The following is a 20909-nucleotide window of genomic DNA, read 5'->3' on the forward strand; positions in this document are numbered from 1 at the left end:
GAATCCGTCGATTCCACCTCCTGGTGTTAGCTCTGCGGTTGCATTGGCTCCCAGCATCGCCTTTGCTGTCGGTGGCGTTGTGGTTCCAGCGTCTGTGCCGCACATGCATCCAATGATGGCGTATCAGGTTCCTCCCAGCCAGCCCGCCATCCCAACCTTGAGACCGCCCTACGCGATGCCAAACGGTTATGCCGCCATCCCAGGTGCTCTTCAAACGGCTGTACCTCCTGCTGGTGGGTTTTGTTGCTTCCACAGCTCAATTATTTATTAGTTCAACTGTTTATTTATTATTGTTAACTGCTTCCATAGTTGTTTATTTTTTGTTGTTGCTTCCATAGTTCAACTAGTTGATTTGTTCTCTTTGTTTGGTTCTTATCTGTTTTGATTTTAATTACATATAATGTTGATTTGTTCTCCACCTCATGACTTGTTAGTTTCTTGTTGTTGGCCTATTATTTCTAAGTATCTTCTAAGTCCTGTTCATCCAAAAAACACCAACCCCATTCATAATAATTCTCTAACCTACCATCCACTCCTACAACAGAAATTTAAGAGCACAACCTGTTTGAGAAAAGGTTTCACAGAAAATGAAACACGAGCCTCTTGATTTGTAACATAACACCCTCTCTACTGTTATAGAGACTCTATATTATTGTGGCTGAGAAAAAAAAAACACTTATACATATCAATATTTTTGGCAATGGAAGATTCAAGAAAGATACTAAGAAGATCTATTAATTGTTTTCTTCAAAACTATCACTATTTTACCTCAACAGTAAATGCGGTAAATCATTTTATTGTGAAGCAACTTCTCATTTTAGTTTTTGTGATTTTTCATGCCTAAACCTAATAGGGCTAAAGCTCAGGATTCTTGATTACATAGATGTTTAAACTCTGGAGTATCTTTCTCTAACAATAGCTATAGCACCTAATATTTGACTTAAATGTGAAATGAAACCATGATAAGCATATGCATATAGGCATCGCTTGAGTTATTGTCATTCTAGTCGCTCAATTCAGCTTAGTCAAGCTATTGGTTCTATCCAAGCAATTGCCAAGGCATCAAAAGATCAAATTCTGGAGAACACAAACCTTTCTGCTGAGAAGGCAGAGATGATTTCAAGGTTTCTGAGGGACCCCAAGTTTTACTCTTCTCCCAAGTTTTACAACAATAAATAATAATGGAAAGTGAGTATCTCCTTCTAATTCCTTTATCTGGTTAGCTTCAATGAGTCAACACACAAGGTATTAACTGATTATCAAGCTGCTGCAGTGACTCTCTTAGCGCTATTATCAGCTGCACCTGGTGATGTGAGTATTACTTATCATGCTTGCTTGCTTGTTGCATTTTGTTCATCTATTGGCTAAGCTTGATTTTAGAATAATAATGTTCATCTCTTGGTTGCTATTCTTGATTCTTGATTTTCGTTATGATTTTTTACTGCTTCTATTTTTTCTTGTTTTGTACTTGATTTTTGGTTCTTGATTTTTTCCTGCATCTATTTTTCATTGCTCATTTCTGTTCTTGATTTTTGTTCTTGTATTCTGTCTGCATCTATTTTTCACTATCAGTTTCTGTTCTGTTCTTGATTCTTGATTTTTGTTGATTTTGAATTTGTTCTCTAACTTTTGTGGTTGCAGTTTTTTATTTATTTTATTTTAATTTGTTGTTTGGTGTTCTCATGTCAATTTTGGTTAAGTGCTCTCTGTTCTTATTTTATTTTATTTTGATCACTCAGGTTTCGATCCCAGAATTGTACAATGGAATAGGTGATAAGCTTCCTAAATTTTATTATTCTATTATCTTGTGTAAATTTTGTCCAATAAAATTCATTTTTTCTGCTTTCCAACACTTGTATACACTATTATTTTCTTGAAGACCGGTTCCCAATTCCTTTTCAGAAAAGCTACCATTCGTAATTCATAACTTCCTTTTTATCCTGCTTGTTTTATGGGATACTAGAAAATGCAGATGGATTTTCTGGTAGATTCCGTTTTCTTCATTTGACATTTCTTTGTAGTTGGTCTTTAAGTTCTAGACAGGAGATGATGTGTATTCACTTTTTTTATGTCACATAATTTTCATTTGGAGTGTTTTTATTTTATTATTATTACTATTTGCTAATTCATATTAGGGAACAGCTTTTTCTATAACATGTGGCATGTAAAACTGCATAGAATTTAAGACAAAATGGTATCCTACTGTTCCAACTAACATTTGAAGTTTTGAGATGTCAAAATATAATGTCACTCTACGTCACTAGCAGAATCCCAACTTGGTTTGGGGGCACTGAATGATGCAGCTCACTTCCCACATGCAAGATTTAGTTTAACTGTTCAAGTCAGTTAGAAAATAATCCCACATTTAGTTATATCAACCGAAAAAGAGTCAGGCCTATTAGCAGAATTGAATGGAACTGAGTAATTTAACTCATTATTACATTTGTCATCGAATTCTATTGAGACTCAAACTCTTTTTCCCTTTCCCTTCCTTTCATTCCCTTCTTCTTCTTCCTACCCTAGACCCTAAACATTTACCTTACAGAAAAGTATAGGTTTTTAAAGGTAGTGTAACATTGGAAAATGAATTTCCAGGATGCATGAGCAGCAGAAAAGCATTATTATCAACAGAGCATTAATAAAGAGGGTAAAACAAGATATAAAAGCTGTGAGTAAATGTAATTTAGAATAAACTGAGAGATAAAGCAGGCACAGGAAGTTTGGTTTTGGTGTGAACTTTGTTTCAGTTGTGCCATGTGTGTGTTACGAGTTTTGGTTAACTTTTTCTTTCTTTGATAGGTGAGGGTTTTGGAATTGTTCAATGTATATTGTGTGTTTAGTCAAATTAAATTGCTGATATATGCAGAGAGTGTGCTATCCTGCAATACCAAATGGAAGCCCTGTCATCAGTGGGATCTGCAATAGAAAACTGTTTAATTTAATTTTAAGCTGCGCCGGTTTAGCTTTTGAATGCATTATTTTAGCTATCAAATTTAATTTTGTTAAGAAAATTGCTTACCCTATCTCTGTTTCTGTTGCTGTTCTCATTTACTTCAGATTATAATTAAAATTGCTGCCGAGAATGGTGTTCGAAAAATTTTGATTGGACAGTAAGTATCTTAATCATTTGAATTTTTCAATGAATCTTTCTAAAACAAATATGAAGAACTTTGTAATACAAGATGGCAGTAAATGACATCATCATAAGGATAAAAAATCTTTGATGGACTAGTGCATCACCATATTGTTCACAATCCTCTAGTGTGTATTATTATTAACATGACTCTCTTAATAGAAATTTAGGACAACTTATCTTTCTAATACGGGAAGGTATATTGTCAACACTAGCTATATCTGCTGTGATAAGGAAGCAGAAGGCGAGCCAATCTAATTAATCCCTTTTTATCTTAGTCCTGGTGCGTTGGGTTATTTTTTGCTATAAAATATGTAATGATTCCTATTTATTGATTGATTTATTATGTTTGCAGACTGATTTGAGGTTCCAGAACCATGCTGTCCTTGCTTTCCACGAAGCTGCTGAAGCCTACTTGGTTGGTTTGTTTGAGGACACCAACTTGTGTGCCATCCATGCCAAGAGGTCACCATAATGCCCAAAGACATTCAGCTTGCTCGCCGCATCCGTGGTGAACATGCTTAGGCTGATTGATTTCATGCTTCTTGATCGCTTCGGAATACACCTTGTGTTACTAGTTTAGTATTGTTCAAGTTTCCTATGCCATTGTATAGTTCTTGACAACCTTTTAGGTTTCAATTGATGTCTTTAGAATGATTATTTTGGTTATGGTATAGTAGATCATAGAAAGATACTACAAATGGAATGATTTGATTACTGGTGTAAGACAGTTTATTTTGGATTTAGCTCTTAATAATTAATATTAACTTTGATACAATTCTGAATGTGTTGGCCATATCTCCCACCTATGGCCACGTTTTTAAACGTGACAATCTATAAAAAAACGTGGCAAAAAAAAGCGTGGCGATAGGTTTGAAAAAGCGTGGCGACAGAGCAACCGCCACCCTTGAAGAGGCCACCCTTTCAAAAGTGTGGCGATAACTCAAAAAGCATGGTGAAAAGCTATCGCCACGCTTTTTTCAGTTTTTCGCCACGCTTTAAAAGTGTGGCAATAGATGTATTTTCTTGTAGTGACTAGTGCTCAATTAGGTAGGTCTAGAAGGAGAATTTGGCACTTTATTGAGAATTCATCGTGCTTGCCACCCGGATGGACTAATGATGATCAATTTAAAGACGGGTGTCAAAACAAAGTGTGGGATCCCAGATCGCACAAGGAGAATCAATTTTGGGAGCTCATGGTTTGTGAAGAACTCCATTGGTGCACGAAATTGTGATCATCAACAATGGCGCCAAAGACTTGGAGCTCTCAAATGTGAATCACACTTTGTCACAATTCCGCACAACTAACCAGCAAGTGCACTAGGTCGTCCAAGTAATAAACCATACGTGAGTAAGGGTCGATCCCACAGAGACTGTCGGCTTGAAGCAAGCTATGGTCATCTTGTAAATCTCAGTCAGGCGGATTCAAATGGTTATGGAGGATTGATAATTAAAAGATAAATAAAACATAAAATAAAGATAGAGATACTTATGTAATTCACTGGTAGGAATTTCAGATAAGCGTATGAAGATGCTTTGTTCCTCTTGAACCTCTGCTTTCCTATTGCCTTCTTCCAATCATTCATATTCCTTTCCATGGCAAGCTTTATGTTCGGCATCACCGTTGTCAATGGCTACTTCTCGTCCTCTCAGTGAAAATGTTCCAAATGCGCTGTCACCGCACGGCTAATCATCAGTCGGTTCTCGATCATGTTGGAATAGGATCCATTGATCCTTTTGCGTCTGTTACACACCCAACAATCACGAGTTTGAAGCTCGTCACAGTCATCCCTTCCTAGATCCTACTCAGAATACCACAGACAAGGTTTAGACGTTCCGGATCTCAAGAATGGCCACCAATAATTCTAGCCTATACCACGAAGGTTCCAATCTTAGATTAGAAACCCAAGAGATACACATTCAAGCTTGTTTGCATGTAGAACGGAAGTGGTTGTCAGGCACGTGTTCATAGGTGAGAATGGTGATGAGTGTCACATAATCATCACATTCATCATGTTCTTGGGTGCGAATGAATGTCTTGGAGAAGAAATAGACTTGAGTTGTATTAATTCATGAAGAAAGTAGAGCTCCACATCTTAATCTATGGTGTGTAGAAACTCCATCGTTGAAAATATAAAAGTGATAATGGTGTAAGCATGGCCGAATGGCCAGCCTCCAAGGTCTAGGGACTAAACGTCCAAAGATAGCTCAAAATACAATAGTATAAGGTCCTATTTATAGAGAACTAGTAGCCTAGGGTTTACAAAAATCAGTAATTAATGCAGAAATCTTCTTTCGGGCCCACTTGGTGTGTACTTGGACTGAGCATTGAAGCTTCCATGTGTGGAGACTTTTCTTGGAGTTAAACGCCAGCTTTTGTGCCAGTTTGAGCGTTTAACTCCAGCTTTTGTGCCAGTTCCGGCATTAAACGCCAGAATTCTTGAGCTAACTTGAAACGCCTGTTTGGGCCATCAAATCTCGAGCAAAGTATGGACTATAATATATTGCTGGAAAGCCCATGATGTCTACTTTCCAACGCAATTGAGAGCACGCCAATTGGGCTTTTGTAGCTCCAGAAAATCCACTTCGAGTGCAGGGAGGTCAGAATCCAACAGCATCTGCAGTCCTTTTTTAGCCTCTGAATCAGATTTTTGCTCAGGTCCCTCAATTTCAGCCAGAAAATACCTGAAATCACAGAAAAACACAAAAACTCATAGTAAAGTCCAGAAAAGTGAATTTTAAATAAAAACTAATAAAAATATAATAAAAACTAACTAAAATATACTAAAAACATACTAAAAACAATGCCAAAAAGCGTATAAATTATCCGCTCATCATCCATCAATGCTTGAAGCTATTAATTTTGAAAAATGGAGCTTATTGGAGACTCAAGAATTGGTGGATATTCAAGGAAGAATTTAAGCACAAGCCACCTTGATGAGGAGCTCCCCATAAGTCCAACTTAAGGACAATAAATAAAAGTGCTAGGTGGGAGACACCCCACCATGGTAACATCTTTTAATTTTTCTCTTTTGTAAATATTAGTAAAATTAGTTTAATTTCATGTTTTGATTGGTTTGTTGAGTTTAGTTGGTAGTCTACTATGTTAAATAAGGTTTTAAGGTGTTTTGCTAGCTGTTTGGGGGTTTGAAATGCTTGGTTTGGTGCAAGAACTTGGAAAAATTTTGAAAAACAGATAACCAAGCCACACGTACGCGTCACCCACGCGTATGCGTGATGCCAAATTTTTCGCCAATCCACGCACACACGTCACGCATGCGTACGCGTGGATTCAAAATTTTCACCTCCATACAAAATCCAGAGAGTTGTGCGAGTTTTGGGCTGGAATTGTGCGTTTCGCACAAGTCCATCCACGTGTACGCGTCAACTCACGCGTACGTGTTGCCGCTGTTAATAACCCATCACGCGTACATGTGACCCACGCATACGCGTCGCTCCCATTTCACCTCACCACGCGCACGCGTCACTCCACACGTACGCGTGGATTGCCTGTTTCACCACTCTTCATTTCTCTTCTTTCCATTTCTTCCCTTCTTCTCTTTTCTTTTCCTTTTTCAACCATCATCCAACACTACCATACACCATCAACCATTAGTTTGTTAGCTATTTAGTTAGTTTCATCTTTGTTTAATTTTCCATTTTTTCCATAATAAGTGTTGGATTATTAATTTTGTTTGCTGTATATTGCTGCTTATTAATAACTGAATGCTATTTTAGCATTAATGATTTTGGATATTCATTGTTGGATTCTTTGTTGAGGTTACAATTTATTGCTTGGTTTTGAAATTTTCATGCTTAATCTTTGTGAACACCAAGTACATGAGAATTGCCTTTAACAAATGTTAAATCTTTCCGAATTACATGATTTGGCCACCATGTGATTTGAATTCCTTTCTTTGAGTAGGCAATTTCTTGATGGATGTTATGCATTTATCTTAATGCATTGTGTTTCTTGATCATATGCATCCATATATTTTTGGCTTGAATGCTTTCATGCTTCTTTATTGCTTGTTTGGTTGTCTTAACCTACGAGTTTAGACCATTTCAAGCACACTAGAATGAGTGAAGTGCATGTTCCTTTTTATGTAAATGTGACATAGCTTTTTATGTTAGTGTGTGTGTTCTAAACCGCGCGCAACTTAGAATGCACACTAACTTTTATCCATGTCACACATTGGGTCACTCACTTCATTCTAGTGATTATTACCTCATTCCAACAATTTACGCTTCCTTTCTTTTACATTTACTTTTCTCACTATCCTTCCTTCTGTTTTTAGGATGAGTCACCATAAGCAACAAGGAGAGCGGAAGAAAGAATACGCAGTAACCGGTTGATCCACCAGCTGAAGGTGGCAATCCGAAGAGTTACCGTACCCCCTTGCTCATCTTTGAATGCTCTGAGGACGGTGCAAACTTTTAAGTGTGGGGAGCTCGTCCGACCGATTCGGCATTTTTGCGTGACAAATTTCTAATCCCAACACTTTTGCATTTCATTTTTAGGTCTTTTAGTATTTTTAGTTGCATTTTCTTATTTTTGCATATATATATATATATAATAAGCTTAGTCAAAATAATGATATTTTTCAAGAAATTTATCTATAGGGCATCCCAATTGATTTGAGTAAAAATTTTTCATTGAACTTGCTTGAACTACACATTGTGGATCATTTTTTGAGCTAAGAATACAAGCATGTGAGATTTGAGCCTAATTGTGTGGTTACATCTTATAACCACTTATTTTCATTCTTGTGTGATCATTCTCTTTCTATGATTGTAATCTTTGATTAGTTTGATTCTTTATGTCTATTATTTTGTGTATACATGCATTTACATGATTGAGGCCATCATTTCATTTAGCTCACTTAACCAAATAGCCTTATGGTGTGGGAAATTGTGATTACACTTTTTGCAGCTCCGTACAACTAACCAGCAAGTGCACTAGGTTGTCCAAGTAATACCTTACGTGAGTAAGGGTCGATCCCACGGAGATTTTCGGCTTGAAGCAATCTATGGTTATTTTGTAAATCTTAGTCAGGAGATTAATGATAAGAGTGATTGTATTTATGAAAAATAAATAACATAAAATAAATAATACTTATGATTCAGTAATGAGAAACATGTTGAGGATTCGGAAATGCTCTGTCGTCTGAATCTCTGCTTTTGCTACTATCTTCTTCTCCAAACACACATGGCTTCCTTCAATGGCAAGCTGTATGATCCTCTCAGATGAAAAATACTAGGTAAGATGTCTGCACGGCTAATCAACTGTCGGATTTCTCGTCTCGGATGACAAATACCAAGTATAGCTACCGCACGGCTAATCATCTGTTGGTTCTCGCTAGCGTCGGAACAGGACCCTTGTCCTTTTGCACACTGTCACTGTGCCTAACATTCGCAAGTTTGAAGCTCGTCACAGTCATTCCTTCCCGGATCGTACTCGGAATACCACAGACAAGGTTTAGACTTTTCGGATCCCAGGAATGCTGCCAATGATTCTAGCCTATACCACGAAGGTTCTAACCCCTGGACTTGGTCCGTAGATTAGAAACCCAAGAGATACGCACTCAAGCTGTCGCTCAATGACTACGTTGAGCTCATATAGAATGGAGTGGTTGTCAGGCACGCGTTCATAGGGTTGAGGATAATGATGAGTGTCACGGATCATCATAATCTCCATATTGAAGTACGAGTGAGTATCTTAGAATAGAATCAAGCGTGATTGAATAGAAAACAGTAGTAATTGCATTAATCCATTGAAACACAGTAGAGCTCCTCACCCCCACCTATGGGGTTAAGAGACTCATGCCGTAGAAGATACAATATGAAGTGTAAAATGTCATGAGGTGCAAAATGAATCTCTAAAAGTAGTTTTTATACTAAACTAGTAACTTAGGTTTACAGAAAATGAGTAACTAAGTGCAGATAGTGTAGAAATCCACTTCTGGACCCACTTGGTGCATCTCTGGGCTGAGCTTTCAAGCTTTCACGTGCATATGCCCAAGGTTGGAGTTAAACGCCACCCTGGGTGTCAAAATGGGCGTTTAACACCAAGAATTCTGCCAGTTCTGTCATTTTACCCCAGAAAGTTTTAGGCTAGCTTTGAACGTCAATTTGGGCCATCAAATCTCTAGAAAAGTATGGACTATTATATATTGCTGGAAAGTCCAAGATGTCTACTTTCCAACGCAATTGAGAGCGCGCCAATTGGGCTTCTGTAGCTCTGGAAAATTCACTTCGAGTGTAGGAGGGTCAGAATCCAACAGCATCTGCAGACCTTTTTCAGCCTCTGAATCAGATTTTTGCTCAGGTCCCTTAATTTCAGTCAGAAAATATCTGAAATTATAGAAAAACACACAAACTCATAGTAAAGTCCAGAAATGTGATTTTTGAATAAAAGCTAATAAAAATATAATAAAAAGTAAATAAAACATACTAAAAACTATGTAAAAACAATGCCAAAAAGGGTATAAATTATCCGCTCATCACAACACCAAACTTAAATTGTTGCTTGTCCCCAAGCAACTAAAAACAAAATAGGATAAAAAGAAGAGAAAGTACAATAAATTTCAAATATCAGTGAAGCTCAATTCCAATTAGATGAGCAGGACTAGTAGCTTTTTGCTTCTAAATAGTTTTGGCATCTCACTTTATCCCTTGAAGTTCAGAATGATTGGCATCCATAGGAACTCAGAATTCAGATAATGTTATTGATTCTCCTAGTTTAGTCTGTTGATTCTTGAACATAGCTACTTTTTGAGTCTTGGCCATGACCCTAAGCAATTTGTTTTCCAGTATTACCACTGGATACATAAATGCCACAGACGCATAACTGAGTGAACCTTTTAAGATTGTGACTCAACTTTGCTAGAGTCCCCAGTTAGAGGTGCTCAGAGCTCTTACGCACACTCTTTTTGCTTTGGACCACGACTTTAACCGCTCAGTCTCAAGCTTTTCACTTGACACCTTCACGCCACAAGCACATGGTTAGGGACAGCTTGGTTTAGCCGCTTAGGCCAGGATTTTATTCCTTTGGGCCCTCCAATCCATTAATGCTCAAAGCCTTGGATCCTTTTTTTTTACCCTTGCCTTTTGGTTTAAAGGGTCATTGGCTTTTTCTGCTTGCTTTTTCTTTTTTTCTTTCTTTTTATTTATTTATTTATTTATTTTTTGCCATATTTTTTTCGCAAGCTCTGTGTTCTTCACTGCTTTTTCTTGCTTCAAGAATCAATTTTATGATTTTTCAGATTATCAATAACATTTCTCCTTTTTCATTATTCTTTCAAGAGCCGACAATTTTAACTTTCATAAACTTCACTATCAAAAATATGCATTATTCAAGCATTCATTTAGAAAACAAAAAGTATTGCCTCCACATCAAAATAATTAGATTATTTTCAAAATTGAATTCGAAATTCATGTACTTCTTTTTCTTTTTCAGAAGACATTTTTTATTTAAGAAAGGTGAAGGATTCATGGAACATTCATAGCTTTAAGACATAAAAACTAGACATTAATGACCATGTAATAAAGACAAAAACATAGACAAAACATGAGGCACAAAAATTGAAAAACAGAAAAATAAGAACAAGAAAATTAAAGAACGGGTCCACCGTAGTGACGGTGGCTAGTTCCTCCTCCTGAAGATCCTATGGAGTGCTTGAGCTCCTCAATATCTCTTCCTTGGCTTTGTTTCTCTTCCCTCATGGCTCTTGTTGAGGTTCATGAGTGGGCTCTCTTGTTTGCTCCATCCTTTTTCTAGTGATGGGCTTTTGAGATGAATCTCTCCATCTCCCATGACTCAGAGTTGGAAGCAACATCCTTCCCTTTCCTCTTCCTAGAGGTTTTTCCGGCCTTAGGTGCCATTAATGGTTATGGAAAAACAAAAAGCAAAGCTTTTTCCACACCAAACTTAGAAGGTTTGCTCGTCCTTGAGCACAATAAGATAGAAGGGAGTAGAAGAAGAATAATGTAATTAATTTTTGAAAACTTATTACTGTATGCAAGAGAAATTAAAAAGAGTTGAAAATAATTTGAAAAGACATGTAAGTTTTGAAAACGTTTTGGGAAGGAATTGAAAAGAAATAATAAAAAAGAATTAAAAAGGATTAAAAAGAATATTAATTTTTGAAAATAGAAATTGAAAGATGAACGTTTTAAATATGTTTGATGCAAAAAATTATGAATTAAAGCATGAAAAATTGAAAAAAATTGAATTGGAAACAAAATTACCTCCCTTGTGTCATCCTGGAGTTAAACGCCCAGGATGCTATCTATTCCGGTGTTTAACGCCCACTTGACTACCTTTTTGGGCATTTAACGCCCAGCCAGGTACCTTGGCTGGCGTTAAACGCCACGAATCCTTCTTTGCTGGGCATTTTTCTAAACGCCCAGAATGCTTCCATTTCTGGCGTTAAACGCCCATAATGCTGCCCATTCTGGCGTTTAACGCCCAAAATGCTGCCTACATGGGCGTTAAACGCCCATTCTGCTATCCTTACTGGCGTTTAAACGCCAGTAAGCCTGTCCTCCAGGGTATGCTATTTTTGATGCTGTTTTTGATTTCGCTTTAACTCTGCAGCTGTTTTTATGACTCCACATGATCATCAACCTAAAGTAAACATTGAATAACAATGGAAAATGAAATGAAAAAGTAATTAGCATAGATAAATAAGATTGGGTTACCTCCCAATAAGCGCTTCTTTGATATCTTTAGCTGGACCTTTAATGAGCTTTTTAATTTAGTCTCAGTTTTGAGCACTCTTACTCAACATTGCCTTCAAGATAATGTTTGACTCTCTGTCCATTAACAATGAACTTTTTGTCAGAGTCAATATCCTGAAGCTCTACATAACCATATGGTGACACACTTGTAACCACATATGGTCCCTGGGAACAATCTGAGCCTAGAGTTAAACAGTAGAACCTTCTGTCCTGGCTCAAAGACTCTAGATGACAGCTTTTTGTCATGCCACCTTTTTGCTTTCTCCTTGTAAATTTTAGCATTTTCGAAAGCATTGAGTCTGAACTCCTCCAGTGCATTCAACTGGAGTAATCTTTTCTCTCCAGCTACCTTAGCATCAAGGTTTAGGAACCTGGTTGCCCAGTAGCCTTTGTGTTCCAGTTCCACTAGCAGATGACAGGCTTTTCCATACACAATCTGGTATGGAGAGGTCCCTATAGGAGTCTTGAATGCGGTTCTGTATTCCCACAGAGCATCATCCAGACTTCTTGCCCAATCCCTTCTATGGGTACTTACATTCCGTTCCAAGATTTGTTTTAGTTCTCTATTCGAGACTTCAGCCTGCCCATTTGTCTATGGATGATATGGAGTGGCCACTTTATGGTTAATTCCATATCGGACTAGAGCAGAGTCAAGCTGTTTATTGCAGAAATGAGTGCCTCCATCACTGATCAGTATCCTTGGGACACCGAACCTGCTGAAAATATACTTCTGGAGGAACTTCATCACTGTCTTAGTATCATTAGTGGGTGTTACAATTGCTTCTACCCATTTAGATACATAATCTACTGCCACCAGAATATAAGTGTTTGAGTATGATGGTAGGAAAGGCCCCATGAAGTTAATACCCCATACATCAAACAACTCAATCTCTAAGATTCCTTGATGAGGCATGGCATAACCGTGAGGCAGATTACCAGCTCTCTGGCAACTGTCACAATTACGTACAAACTCTTGGGAGTCTCTATAGACAGTAGGCCAGTAGAAACCGTATTGGAGAACCTTTGTGGCGGTTCGCTCACCTCCGAAATGTCCTCCATATTGTGATCCATGGCAATGCCATAGGATCTTCTGTGCCTCTTCCCTAGGCACACATCTACGGATTACTCCGTCTGCACACCTCTTAAAGAGATATGGTTCATCCCACAAGTAGTACTTTGCATCAGAAATTATTTTTTTTGTTTGCTGCTTACTGTACTCTTTGGGTATGAATCTCACAGCTTTATAGTTTACAATGTCTGCAAACCACGGTACTTCCTGAATGGCAAAGATTTGCTCATCCAGGAAGGTTTCAGAGATCTCAGTAGGAGGGAAGGACGCTCCTGCTACTGGTTCTATCCAGGATAGGTGATCTGCTACTTGGTTTTCTGTCCCTTTTCTGTCTCTTATTTCTATATCAAACTCTTGCAGAAGCAACACCCATCTTATGAGTCTTGGTTTTGAATCCCGCTTTGTGAGGAGATATTTTAGAGTAGCATGGTCAATGTACACAATCACTTTTGATCCCACTAAATAAGATCCGAACTTGTCAATGGCATAAACCACTGCAAGCAACTCTTTTTCTGTGGTTGTGTAATTCTTCTGTGCATCATTCAGAATACGGCTAGCATAGTAAATGACGTGCAAAAGCTTGTTATGCCTCTGTCCCAATACTGTACCAATGGCATGGTCACTGGCATCACACATTAGTTCAAATGGTAATGTCCAGTTTGGTACAGAAATGACTGGTGTTGTGACCAGCTTAGCTTTTAGAGTCTCAAACGCCTATAGACACTCTATGTCAAAGATAAATGCATGTCAGCAGCTAGCAGATTACTCAGTGGTTTTGCAATTTTTGAAAAATCTTTTATAAACCTCCTATTGAATCCTGCATGCCCCAGAAAGCTTCTGATTGCCTTAATATTGGCAGGTGGTGATAATTTTTCAATTGCCTCTACCTTAGCTTGATCCACCTATATTCCCTTGTTTGAAATTTTGTGCCCAAGGACAATTCCTCCAGTCACCATAAAGTGACATTTTTCCCAGTTTAAGACCAGGTTAGTCTCTTGGCACCTTTTCAAGATAAGTGCTAGATGATCAAGACAGGAGCTAAATGAGTCTCCAAATACTGAGAAGTCATCCATGAAGACTTCCAGAAATTTCTCTACCATATCAGAGAAGATAGAGAGCATGCACCTCTGAGAGGTTGCAGGTGCATTGCATAGACCAAATGGCATTCTTCTGTAGGCAAATACTCCAGAAGGACATGTGAATGCTGTTTTCTCTTGGACCTGAGGATCTACTGCAATTTGGTTGTAACATGAATAGCCATCCAAAAAGTAGTAGTATTCATGACCTGCTACTCTCTCTAGCATCTGGTCTATGAATTGTAAAGGAAAATGATCCTTTCCGATGGCTGTATTGAGTCTTCTATAATCAATACACATACGCCACCCTGTAACTGTTCTTGTAGAAACCAGTTCATTCTTTTCATTATGAACCACTGTCATGCCTCCCTTCTTGGGGACAACTTTGACAGGGCTCACCTAGGGGCTATCAGAGATAGGATAAATAATCCCAGCCTCTAATAACTTGGTGACCTCTTTTTGCACCACCTCCTTCATGGCTGGATTCAGCCGCCTCTGTGGTTGAACCACTGGCTTAGCATCATCCTCTAATATGATCTTGTGCATACATCTGGCTGGGCTAATGCCCTTAATATCACTTATGGACCACCCAAGAGCTGTCTTGTGTATCCTCAGCACCTGAATTAGTGCTTTCTCTTCCTGTGGCTCTACGGTAGAGCTTATGATCATGAGAAAAGTGTCATCTTCTCCCAGAAATGCATATTTCAGGGATGGTGGTAGTAGTTTCAGCTTGGGTATAGGAGGTTTCTCCTCTTCCTGAGGAGTTTTCAGAGGTTCTTCTATTTTCTCTGATTCCTCCAGATCAGGCTGAACATCTTTAAAAATGTCCTCTAGCTCTGATTCGAGACTCTCAGTCATATTGACCTCTTCAACCAAGGAGTCAATGATATCAGCGCTCATGCAGTCTTTTGATGTGACTGGATGCTGCATAGCTTTAACAGTATTCAACTTGAACTCATCCTCATTGACTCTCAGGGTTATCTCCCCTCTTTGGACGTCAATGATGGTTCGTCCAGTTGCTAGGAAAGGACTTCCTAGAATGAGAGTTACACTCTTGTGCTCCTCTATTTCCAGCACTACAAAGTCAGTGGGAAAGGCAAATGGTCCAACCTTGACAATCATATCCTCAATTACGCCTGATGGAATCTTAATGGAGCCATCAGCAAGTTGGAGGCATATCCGGGTTGGTTTAACTTCATCGGTCAAACCAAGCTTTTTGATAGTGGATACAGTTATTAGGTTGATACTTGCCTCAAGATCACATAGAGCTGTCTTGGTACAAGCACCCTCTAATGTGCATGGTATCATAAAGCTTCCGGGATCTTTAAGCTTCCTTGGTAAGCTTTTTAGAATGACTGCATTGCATTCTTCAGTGAGGAATGATGACAAGTCATCTTAGCCTATTTTCACTAGTTTTTTTTACTTATTTTCGATTGATTTATGCACTTTCTTGAGCCATAAGCAAGCCAATTGGGTAGATTTCCATGTTTCCTTTGATTCAATTAACCATGTATGAATTAATGCAATTTCATGAGATTTTATGCTATAATTGTCATATATTATGAAAGAATAACAAACTCATGATTTTAAGCAAAGCTTTGATGTGTTTGGTTGATTGATGATAGGTGAAAAGAGTTTTGAAGAAGGTTGAAGAAAGAGGAAAAAAGCTTGAGCAAAAGTTTGCCTCAAACTTTAGCTCAAACTTTTGGGAGAAAAGCTTGAGCCAACGTTTGCCTCAAACTTTTTGGCAAACGTTGGCGCCACACACCAACATCCTGGAGGAGAAAAGCTTGCGCTAACGTTTGCCTCAAGCTTTTTGGCAAACGTTGGCGCCACACACATTTACAAGGGGGCCAACGTTTGAGCAAAAGTTTGACCTCAAACTTTGGCTCAAACGCTGGTAGCAGCAAAGTGAAGCCATCTGGTATAAAAAGTTTGAGTAAAAGTTTGCCTCAAACTTTTACTCAAACTTTTACTCAAGCTTTTATGTTTTTCAACCCGGTTCACAATGGATCTTTCTCCAACTCCAAGAGCAATCATCCAAGGCCTTTATCAATCCAATTCCATCAAGAACAAAGGCCCAATTCAAGGCTTGAAGACCATTTGAAGAAAGTGTATAAATAGCTTAGGATTTAAGTTTTCAGGGAGTTTTTCTTTCCTTTGAGATCTTTCCATTTTAGTTTTGCTGAGAGCTTTTGGTTTTGGAATCATTTGGAGTTTCTGAGTTTCGGAGAAGAGAATTGAATTCTCTTCCTCTTAGTTTTCTTGTTTTCAATTTCAATTACACTTGTCTTGAGTCTTGGGTGTTGAGAATTGGGGAAATTCTGTCTCAATCTCACCTTGAGATCTCGTTCTGTTTCTTTTACTGCATCATTGGAGAATTGAGATTTACATTCAAGCTTTCTTCTGTTTTGATCTTTAATTTCTTGCAATTGAATTCTACATTTGGATCTAGGAAGGCATTGAGATCTAGACTCGGTTATCTAGTCTCTTGGGTCCTGAGATCTGGAGTTTGCATTTTAAATTCTCTGTTTAAAGCTTTTCAAGTTCATTTACATTTCCGTTTGAAATCCGGTTCAATTCAAGTCACTTTCTACTTGTCTGATTAATGCAATTTACTTTTCCTTGTTTAATTTCTGCAAATCCACTTCCCAATTCCCTTTACCATTTAAGCCATTTACATTTCTTGCACTTTAAGGTTCTGCAATTTACATTTCTTGCAATCTAAGTTTCTGCAATTTACATTACTTGTTCTTTAAGATTCAGCTTATTTACTTTCTTTGCTCTTTAATTTTCTGCAATCTACCCTTCTCCTTTTTAATTTCATGCAATTTAGCTTCTGTCGAATACAAACCACTCAAATCAACTCTTGATTCGCTTGACTAAATCAACCACTAAACTAAAATTGCTCAATCCTTCAATCCCTGTGGGATCGACCTCACTCCCGTGAGTTATTATTACTTGATACGACCCGGTGCACTTGCCGGTTAGTTTTGTGTGTTTGGGATTCGTTTTTCATTTTCCGAAAATACGCATCAAGTTTTTGGCGCCGTTGCCGGGGATTGAAATAGATTGACAATGATTAAGTGAAGTGGAGATCTAGATCTAGCATTTTTATTTTCTGTTTCTCTAATTTTTGACTAACACACTAACTGTTTGAAATTTTGCTTGAATTAACTGAAACCTCACTTTTACAATAAAGTGAAGTTTTCTTGGTTTCTCTGGCTTCCTATGATTCTCATATTTCAGCTTGTTGAATATACGAGAGAAGCAATTCTCTCTTACTAATCTTTGAAGCCTATCAACTGTTTGATACATTGTGTCAGCTAAACCTTTTAACCACATTTTAGACATGAATGTATTCAATCTTCATTTGGACTATTTGTGATTGTGCAGATCATGGAGAAGAACCCAACAAATTCCAGTAAGCATGGGAGTAATACCCCCACCTTAGATGACAAGCAACCACTCATCACCATGAACGACATTGCTCAGTGGTTTGAAGCTTTCCCACAAGGAAACATCATCGGATGGGAAGAACTAATGAGTGAACTCCTAGCCAAGCTGAAACCACCTCAGGGAATTGTTAAACCAGAGACAGGAGTGCAACCATTCGCACAGGAGAAGGAAATTGAAGGTATTCACGCAATCATGGCCCAAAGCGAGCAGATACATCAACAGCTTAAGAAACAATTGGAGCTGATTAACAGAAAAATAGATGAACTGCAACATGCTGTGGCAAATGCACAGAACTCACCTCAAAATCCCCATTGTTGGAATCAACCTGAAAAAGGTTCTGGACTAATTAACTATGAGCAACCAAGTCATGAGTGATCATACTCTCCAGACAGTTCCTCAAGCATGTTCCAACGTAGGACTCAGAATGATGTGTACAACCCACCCTGGAGAACTCAATCCAACTGGAGAGGGGTTGAAAACCAAAATCAAAAACCAAGGGACTTCAACTGCAACAACCCCTACTTCAAAAACCAACATAAAAACCACCCCCACAACAACAATCAATACACACACTTCCAACCCCGTCCTATCTCACCACTCGCCCAAAATGACTCTCATCAACCATCACAGTTGACACAACCACAACCAATTCCAAACTCTCAAAGACTCTATGTTCTAGAAATGATGATGGAAAGATTCATGAAAGTTCAAGAAATGATAACAATAGAGCAGGAAGAAATAAGGAAAAATCAAGAGATGATAAGTAGGAACCAAGAGGCCTCACTTAGAAGAGTTGAAAGGCAAATGGAACAACTGGTTCAAAACCTTGTTGAATTGGGAGAGTGAGAGGCAAATATATCCCTAAGGGCCACTGAAGATGACCCAAAGAACAGTGAAAAAGCTGCTGGGTTGAAAGGGAAAGCAGTTATGGAAAAAAGTGAGAAGGCTACGGGAAAAGAAACAATCATCAAGGAAAAGCCCACGGTGAGAGGGGGAAACCAAAGGCAACAGAAGCCTCAACTTCCATGATCAGAGGATGAAGGATGTCAAGCTAACGACAATAAAAGAGCGCTTGTTGGGAGGCAACCCAACCTGAGGTAGTGGTACGTGGAATCGTGATTACACTTTAATTATGTAAAATTCATTGCTCTTTCTTTCCCTGGAAATGGCGCCAAAAACATGATGCCAAGACCATGGTTCACAACTCCAATAGTAGTACTTTGCATTAATCTTTGAGGAACAGCAGAGCTCCACACCTTAATCTATGGAGTGTAGAAACTCTACCGTTGAAGATACATAAGTGATAGTCCAGGCATGGCTGAGAGGCCAGCCCTCAAACGTGATCTAAGATAGCATACAACTGATCCTAGATTGTCAAAAAGACGTCTAATACAATAGTGAAAGGTCCTATTTATAATAAACTAGCTACTAGGGTTTACAGAAGTAAGTAATTGATGCATAAATCCACTTCCGGGGCCCACTTGGTGTGTACTTGGGCTGAGCTTGAGTGTTGCACGTGTAGAGGTCCTTCTTGGAGTTGAACGCCAGCTTTTGTGCCAGTTTGGGCGTTCAACTCTGGTTTTGGCTCCTTTTCTGGCGCTGGACGCCAGATTTGGGCAGAAAGCTGGCATTGAACGCCAGTTTACGTCCTCTATTCTTGGCCAAAGTATGGACTATTATATATTTCTGGAAAGCCCTGGATGTCTACGTTCCAATGCAATTCGAAGCGTGCAATTTTGAGTTCTATAGCTCAAGCAAATCCACTTTGAGTGCAGGGAGGTCAGAATCCAACAGCATCAGCAGTCCTTCTTCAACCTCTGAATCTGATTTCTGCTCAAGTCCCTCAATTTAAGCCAGAAAATACCTGAAATCACAGAAAAACACACAAACTCATAGTAAAGTCCAGAAATGTGAATTTAACATAAAAACTAATGAAAACATCCCTAAAAGTAACTAGATCCTACTAAAAACATACTAAAAATAATGTCAAAAAGCATATAAATTATCTGCTCATCACAACACCAAACTTAAATTGTTGCTTGCCCCCAAGCAACTGAAAATCAATTAGGATATCAAGAAGAGAATATACTATAAATTCCAAACTATCAATGAAACATAGCTTCAATCATATGAGCGGGACTTATAGCTTTTTGCCTCTTGAATAGTTTTGGCATCTCACTTTATCCATTGAGGTTCAGAATGATTGGCATCTATAGGAACTCAAAGTTTAGATAGTGTTATTGATTCTCCTAGTTCAGTATGATGATTCTTGAACATAGCTATTTCATGAGTCTTGGCCGTGGCCCTAAGCACTTTGTTTTCCAGTATTACCACCGGATACATAAATGCCACAGACACATAATTGGGTGAACCTTTTCAGATTGTGACTCAGCTTTGCTAAAGTCCCCAATTAGAGGTGTCCAGGGTTCTTAAGCACACTCTTTTTTTGCTTTGGACCTTGACTTTAACCGCTCAGTCTCAAGTTTTCACTTGACACCTACACGCCACAAGCACATGGTTAGGGACAGCTTGGTTTAGCCGCTTAGACCAGGATTTTATTCCTTTAGGCCCTCCTATCCATTGATGCTCAAAGCCTTGGGATCCTTTTTATTGCCCTTGCCTTTTGGTTTTAAGAGCTACTGGCTTTTTGCTCTTGCCTCTTGGTTTTAAGAGCTTTTAGCTTTTTCTGCTTGCTTTTTCTTTCTATTTTTTTTTCGCCTATTTTTTTTTCTGCAAGCTCTGTTCTTTGCTATGGTCCAACCTTTGATCAAAGTTGACTCTTCTTGTGTAGGGGCGTTCATCTCCTTGCATCATGGGCAAGTTAAACGCCAACCTCACATTCTCCGGACTAAAATTTAAGTATTTCCCTCGAACCATTGTAACATAGTTCTTTGGATCCGGGTTCTTACTTTGATCATGGTTCTTAGTGATCCATGCATTGGCATAGAACTCTTGAACCATTAAGATGCCGACTTGTTGGATGGGGTTTGTTAGAACTTCCTAACCTCTTCTTTGAATTTCATGTCGGATCTCCGGATACTCATTTCTTTTGAGTTTGAAAGGGACCTCAGGGATCACCTTCTTTTTGGCCACAACATCACAGAAGTGGTCTTGATGGGCTTTGGAGATGAACCTTTCCATCTCCCATGACTCGGATGTGGAAGCTTTTGTCTTCCCTTTCCCCTTTCTAGAGGATTCTCCGATCTTAGGTGCCATCAATGGTAATGGAAAAACAAAAAGCTTATGCTTTTACCACACCAAACTTAGAATTTTGCTCACCCTCGAGCAATAAAAGAAAGAATAGATGAAGAAGAAGAAGAAATAGAGGAGAGGGAGAGTGGGAAGTGTTTCAGCCAAGAAGGGTGTAGAGGGGTGTGTTGTGTGAATTTGATGAAGAATGGAGGGCTTTATATAGGGAAGGGAGGGGGGT

At 38.6% G+C, this 20909-nt stretch overlaps 1 long non-coding RNA gene and 1 pseudogene across 1 annotated transcript; one reads left to right on the forward strand and one right to left on the reverse strand.

Annotated features, from left to right (window-relative positions):
- LOC110263351 lies at positions 1061–13960 on the reverse strand. Its single transcript, XR_002348834.1, has 3 exons — positions 13947–13960; positions 5839–5843; positions 1061–1202 (listed from the first exon to the last, which is right to left on the reverse strand). It is a non-coding gene; the product is annotated as an uncharacterized LOC110263351 (long non-coding RNA).
- Positions 1065–3887, forward strand: LOC107648789 (annotated as a pseudogene).

The sequence above is a fragment of the Arachis ipaensis genome, chromosome B06 (assembly GCF_000816755.2).
Source record: "Arachis ipaensis cultivar K30076 chromosome B06, Araip1.1, whole genome shotgun sequence".
NCBI lineage: Eukaryota > Viridiplantae > Streptophyta > Magnoliopsida > Fabales > Fabaceae > Arachis > Arachis ipaensis.